Source organism: Armigeres subalbatus, chromosome 1, assembly GCF_024139115.2.
Source record: "Armigeres subalbatus isolate Guangzhou_Male chromosome 1, GZ_Asu_2, whole genome shotgun sequence".
In the NCBI taxonomy this organism is placed as follows: Eukaryota; Metazoa; Arthropoda; class Insecta; order Diptera; family Culicidae; genus Armigeres; species Armigeres subalbatus.
This window is the reverse complement of record NC_085139.1, coordinates 12,143,649-12,150,000: the sequence shown is the minus strand read 5'-3', so window position 1 is coordinate 12,150,000 and position 6,352 is coordinate 12,143,649. Positions and strand designations below refer to the sequence as shown.

The 6,352-nt window shown below is 47.8% G+C and overlaps 1 long non-coding RNA gene across 1 annotated transcript; it reads left to right on the top strand.

The window, feature by feature from the left end:
• Nucleotides 1–4,384: 4,384 nt before the first annotated feature.
• LOC134208098 (uncharacterized) lies at nucleotides 4,385–6,064 on the top strand. The gene is made up of 3 exons (XR_009978497.1): nucleotides 4,385–4,838; nucleotides 5,634–5,726; nucleotides 5,793–6,064. It is a non-coding gene; the product is annotated as an uncharacterized LOC134208098 (long non-coding RNA).
• The last annotated feature ends 288 nt before the right edge of the window (nucleotides 6,065–6,352 follow it).

The following is a 6,352-nucleotide window of genomic DNA, read 5'->3' as shown; positions in this document are numbered from 1 at the left end:
ATTCCTGGAGGAACCTCCGGAGGAATTCCTGGAGGAACCTCCGGAGGAATTCCTGGAGGAACCTCCGGAGGAATCCCTGGAGGAACCTCCGGAGGAATTCCTGGAGGAACCTCCGGAGGAATTCCTGGAGGGACCTCCGGAGGAATTCCTGGAGGAAACTCCGGAGGAATTCCTGGAGGAACCTCCGGAGGAATTCCTGGAGGAACCTCCGGAGGAATTCCTGGAGGAACCTCCGGAGGAATTCCTGGAGGAACCTCCGGAGGAATTCCTGGAGGAACTTCCGGAGGAATTCCTGGAGGAACTTCCGGAGGAATTCCTGGAGGAACCTCCGGAGGAATTCCTGGAGGAACTTCCGGAGGAATTCCTGGAGGAACTTCCGGAGGAATTCCTGGAGGAACTTCCGGAGGAATTCCTGGAGGAACTTCCGGAGGAATTCCTGGAGGAACTTCATTATAACGCCTATGGAATCTCTGGACTCCAGAGAAATGTTCAAACTATCTGAGAGGCTTCCGGACGAACTCTCTGAGGAGCTTCGAAAGGAATTCCCGAAGAAATTATTGATGAATCATCCTGATGAGTTGCTGGAGGAGTTTTGATGGAACCTGTGTAGGAATTCCGGGAAGAACTCTTGAAGAACCATTCCAAGGAATTCCGGGAGAAGGATTTCGAAGAATTGTGGAGCAACATCCCAACTAATTTCTGGAGCATCGGAAAAATTTCATTTCCTAGAGCAACTTCTAAAAGAAATTATGAAAGAATTTCCGGACGCATTTCTGTAGGAACTTCAGAAGGAACTTCCGGAGGAATTCCTGGAGGAACTTCCGGAGGAATTCCTGGAGAAACCTCCGGAGGAATTCCTGGAGGAACCTCCGGAGGAATTCCTGGAGGAACCTCCGGAGGAATTCCTGGAGGAAACTCCGGAGGAATTCCTGGAGGAATCGAGGAATTCTGGAGGAACTTCCCGAGGAATTCTTAGAGGAACTTCCGGAGGAATTCCTGGAGGAACTTTCGGAGGAATTCCTGGAGGAACTCGGAGGAATTCCTGGAGGAACTTCCGGAGGAATTCCTGGAGGAACTTCCGGAGGAATTCCTGGAGGAACTTCCGGAGGAATTCCTGGAGGAACTTCCGGAGGAATTCCTGGAGGAACTTCCGGAGGAATTCCTGGAGGAACTTCCGGAGGAGTTCCGGGAGGGACTTGCGGAGGAATTCCGGGAGGCGCTGCCGGAGGAATTCCTGGAGGAACTTCCGGAGGAATTCCTGGAGGAACTTCCGGAGGAATTCCTGGAGGAACTTCCGGAGGAATTCCTGGAGGAACTTCCGGAGGAATTCCTGGAGGAACTTCCGGAGGAATTCCTGGAGGAACTTCCGGAGGAATTCCTGGAGGAACTTCCGGAGGAATTCCTGGAGGAACTTCCGGAGGAATTCCTGGAGGACCTCCCGGAGGAATTCCTGGAGGAACTTCCGGAGGAATTCCTGGAGGAACTTCCGGAGGAATTCCTGGAGGAACTTCCGGAGGAATTCCTGGAGGAACTTCCGGAGGAATTCCTGGAGGAACTTCCGGAGGAATTCCTGGAGGAACTCCGGAGGAATTCCTGGAGGAACTTCCGGAGGAATTCCTGGAGGAACTTCCGGAGGAATTCCTGGAGGAACTTCCGGAGGAATTCCTGGAGGAACTTCCGGAGGAATTCCTGGAGGAACTTCCGGAGGAATTCCTGGAGGAACTTCCGGAGGAATTCCTGGAGGAACTTCCGGAGGAATTCCTGGAGGAACTTCCGGAGGAATTCCTGGAGGAACTTCCGGAGGAATTCTGGAGGAACTTCGGAGGAATTCCTGGAGGAACTTCCGGAGGAATTCCTGGAGGAACTTCCGGAGGAATTCCTGGAGGAACTTCCGGAGGAATTCCTGGAGGAACTTCGGAGGAATTCCTGGAGGAACTTCCGGAGGAATTCCTGGAGGAACTTCCGGAGGAATTCCTGGAGGAACTTCCGAGGAATTCCTGGAGGAACTTCCGGAGGAATTCCTGGAGGAACTTCCGGAGGAATTCCTGGAGGAACTTCCGGAGGAATTCCTGGAGGAACTTCCGGAGGAATTCCTGGAGGAACTTCGGAGGAATTCCTGGAGGAACTTCCGGAGGAATTCCTGGAGGAACTTCCGGAGGAATTCCTGGAGGAACTTCCGGAGGAATTCCTGGAGGAACTTCCGAGGAATTCCTGGAGGAACTTCCGGAGGAATTCCTGGAGGAACTTCGGAGGAATTCCTGGAGGAACTTCCGGAGGAATTCCTGGAGGAACTTCCGGAGGAATTCCTGGAGGAACTTCCGAGGAATTCCTGGAGGAACTTCCGGAGGAATTCCTGGAGGAACTTCCGGAGGAATTCCTGGAGGAACTTCCGGAGGAATTCCTGGAGGAACTTCCGGAGGAATTCCTGGAGGAACTTCCGGAGGAATTCCTGGAGGAACTTCCGGAGGAATTCCTGGAGGAACTTCCGGAGGAATTCCTGAAGAACTTCCGGAGGAATTCCTGGAGGAACTTCCGGAGGAATTCCTGGAGGAACTTCCGGAGGAATTCCTGGAGGAACTTCCGGAGGAATTCCTGGAGGAACTTCCGGAGGAATTCCTGGAGGAACTTCCGGAGGAATTCCTGGAGGAACTTCCGGAGGAATTTCTGGAGGAACTTCTGGAGGAACTTCCGGAGGAATTCCTGGAGGAACTTCCGGAGGAATTCCTGGAGGAACTTCTGGAGGAACTTCCGGAAGAATTCCTGGAGGAACTTCTGGAGGAATTCCTGTTTCGGATATTGATCGATGTAATATGCGGAGGAATTCCTGGAGGAACTTCCGGAGGAATTCCTGGAGGAACTTCCGGAGGAATTCCTGGAGGAACTTCCGGAGGAATTCCTGGAGGAACTTCCGGAGGAATTCCTGGAGGAACTTCCGGAGGAATTCCTGGAGGAACTTCCGGAGGAATTCCTGGAGGAACTTCCGGAGGAATTCCTGGAGGAACTTCCGGAGGAATTCCTGGAGGAACTTCCGGAGGAATTCCTGGAGGAACTTCGGAGGAATTCCTGGAGGAACTTCCGGAGGAATTCCTGGAGGAACTTCCGGAGGAATTCCTGGAGGAACTTCCGGAGGAATTCCTGGAGGAACTTCCGGAGGAATTCCTGGAGGAACTCTCGGAGGAATTCCTGGAGGAACTTCCGGAGGAATTCCTGGAGGAACTTCCGGAGGAATTCCTGGAGGAACTTCCGGAGGAATTCCTGGAGGAACTTCCGGAGGAATTCCTGGAGGAACTTCCGGAGGAATTCCTGGAGGAACTTCCGGAGGAATTCCTGGAGGAACTTCCGGAGGAATTCCTGGAGGAACTTCCGGAGGAATTCCTGGAGGAACTTCCGGAGGAATTCCTGGAGGAACTTCCGGAGGAATTCCTGGAGGAACTTCCGGAGGAATTCCTGGAGGAACTGCCGGAGGAATTCCTGGAGGAACTGCCGGAGGAATTCCTGGAGGAACTGCCGGAGGAATTCCTGGAGGAACTTCCGGAGGAATTCCTGGAGGAACTTCCGGAGGAATTCCTGGAGGAACTTCCGGAGGAATTCCTGGAGGAACTTCCGGAGGAATTCCTGGAGGAACTTCCGGAGGAATTGCTGAAGGAACTTCCGGAGGAATTCCTGGAGGAACTTCCGGAGGAATTCCTGGAGGAACTTCCGGAGGAATTCCTGGAGGAACTTCCGGAGGAATTCCTGTTTCGGATATTGGTCGATGTAATATGCTGTAGCCGGCACGGAGCGATCCGCTACTTAAGGGATTTATTATTTATTATTTATTCAGACTAAGGCCGAAGTGGCCTGTGCGGTATATAAGAGTCTTCTCCATTCGGCTCGGTCCATGGCTACACGTCGCCAGCCACGCAGTCTACGGAGGGTCCGCAAGTCATCTTCCACCTATTCGATCCACCTTGCCCGCTGCACACCTCGCCTTCTTGTGCCCGTCGGATCGTTGTCGACAACCATTTTCACCGGGTTATTGTCCGACATTCTGGCTACGTGCCCGGCCCACCGCAGTCGTCCGATTTTCGCGCTGTGAACGATGGATGGTTCTCTTAACAGCTGATGCAACTCGTGGTTCATTCGCCTCCTCCACGTACCGTCCGCCATCTGCACCCCACCATAGATGGTACGCAGCACTTTCCTGTCGAAAACTCCGAGTGCGCGTTGGTCCTCCACGAGCATCGTCCAGGTCTCGTGTCCGTAGAGGACTACCGGTCTAATGAGCGTTTTGTAGATTGTCAGTTTGGTACGGCGGCGAACTCTATTCGATCGGAGCGTCTTGCGGAGTCCAAAGTATGTACGATTTCCAGCCACTATACACAGCAAAAAAAATATTAATATGCAGCGACGTAAGTTCTTGAAACGTACCTAATAATTCGATGTAATTGATGATTAACCGCATTATCACACCATATCAACGCATTATTACATCAATCGCCATGAGATTCGATCGAGAAAAATCATGACCAAGCTACGTAAATAAAACATAAAATTAACCACATTCTCCGATAATAATACACTCAAAATTCTGCACGTTCACAATAAAATATAATATTACCGAAATCGACGTAATATTGCTTTAAAAAGTATGGAACGAGCACGCCGCAGTAATAGCAGCAACTGACAGTCGGCCATGTTTTGATTTTCTGTTTGCACCGAACGACGGGTGGCGGTCAAACATTTTCAATTTAATTAGTGAATTATTAGTGCTCATTGCTGCTGACATACCGTAGCTTGGGCTTCATAAAGGTGCCCATTCATTAATCCTCATCGGACAGAGAAAAACAGACCTGCAGGTAGGTTATTCACACATTTTATTCTCAGCTGTGCCTGGACCGCTGACTGAAAATTTGTTCTTTTTGCCTTTCTCGTACAACTAAGTTGTACCGAAAGGCTATCATTTCACTCCAAATTCGAACTTTTGATAGAAGTCCCGGAGACCCATAGTGTTATATACCATTCGACTCAGCTCGATGAGCTGAACAAATGTCTGTCTGTCCGTGTGTGCGTGTGTGTGTGTGTATGTGTGTGTGTGTGTGTGCACAAAATGCCATAAAAACATTAGCCAAATTTTCACATAGAAACTCTTAACTGATTTTCTTGCAACAAGTTGCATCCGACAGAGACTAAAACGCTGTTGATCACTATTGAATTTCATAATAATTGCAAATTGCAAAAAATAGATAATATTAAAATAGTGATGAGACATAGTCACTTAGAACAATAATGTGTTATGAAAAATGCCTTGCATCTATGAATATTTTATCCGTGGCTTCCCATTAAGAGTTTCATCGCACTATAAAGATGCTCGTGTTGCAAGCATTTAGGCGTAAGTATGCTCTTCGTTCAGTTTCATAGTACTATGAAATTGTCCGAAAGTGAAAATTCGAACATAGGAAATTGAGAAACTTTTGGCAGCGCCATCTGTCGTCTAGTAGTGTAAATTTTCTATCATAACATTAGACGGTGTAACTGTTTTGCCTTTCTTGTACATCATCGAGGTGTAAGCGTAAAGGCTACATTTATTATCTTTTTGCGCGAGAAAGGCGCCATCACCGTTAGGTGGATTAATCTGGGTTTTTTATTTACAGATAGAATAAACAAGTGCGTCAACTCGCGAGCTTCCTTCAAGTGCTCATCAAAATACGTTCCATCAGTTGGAAATGAATTATTTATTTACACAGGTATGTTTCTAATTCATTCTGTTCTTAGTCCGTGATCATGAAAATTTGTTTCGGGTATACTTGTAGAATCGGGAGCACACTGGACCAGCAAGGCAAAGTAGTTGAATCATCACAGGACATCAAGAACATTCTTTTCGAGGAATCGAGCGGTTTCACCGGTAAGATCGTACGGGAATGTTTCGCTGGCATTAGGTATACCCAAACGAAAACCAGATAATCCGTCGCGCGAATGCAGCAATATTCCATCCATAAATAACGTAACGCTTAGAGGGGAAGGGTGGTTGCCCAAAGTGTGACAATCCATACAAAATTTTAAGATGCTTCATACAAAAAGTTTGACATAGTGGGGAAGGGGGGTTGAAAATTGCAAATTTTTGCGTTACGTAATTAATGGATCTTTGATTATGATGGTTTGGATGAAACAATGATAAAAGTGTAACAGCATAACAGCGGTGAAATTTAAAAAAAAAAACAAAAGCACCAAATTTTTTTTTTTCATTAAAAACTAAAATTTTAAGCCAAATATTTAAAATCAAATAATTTAAAGTCAAATTCATATTTTTTTTTTCATTTAAAAAAAAATTAAAATAATTCGAATAAGATCGTTACAAATATTTGATGAAAAT